The following is a 446-nucleotide window of genomic DNA, read 5'->3' on the forward strand; positions in this document are numbered from 1 at the left end:
TAAAAATATTTAATATTCAAAAATATTAAAGAAAACACATTCACATATGCCACATTTGAGGGGGAAAAAACATCTGTTGTCTATAACACATGAGAACATGTAACACATTTGAATAATAATCAGCAAGGAACTTTTTTTTTGTGCTTTTGCTGTATGGGACTGTCCACTTGTGATTGCGTCACCCTGTACGAATGTTAATATCAGGAATAATCAGGCTCTGACATTATAGTTACTCAATCAGAGATCAGAAGTTTATGAGGCTTGTGCAGAGTGTTCCAACCCAGAGCTACCTGTTATTGGTGCAAACATGAGGAATTAGCTACTGGCTCAAGCAGAACAGTAGACATACAGCTGAGGGCAAGTTACCATGAACTATATCTGCAGCATGTGTTTTGTATGTGTGTAAAGATCATTGGGGGACAGGAAGGACAGACGCACAGGAACTA

Source organism: Sinocyclocheilus grahami, unplaced genomic scaffold (assembly GCF_001515645.1).
Source record: "Sinocyclocheilus grahami isolate Dianchi unplaced genomic scaffold, SAMN03320097.WGS_v1.1 scaffold4566.1, whole genome shotgun sequence".
Taxonomy (NCBI): Eukaryota; Metazoa; Chordata; class Actinopteri; order Cypriniformes; family Cyprinidae; genus Sinocyclocheilus; species Sinocyclocheilus grahami.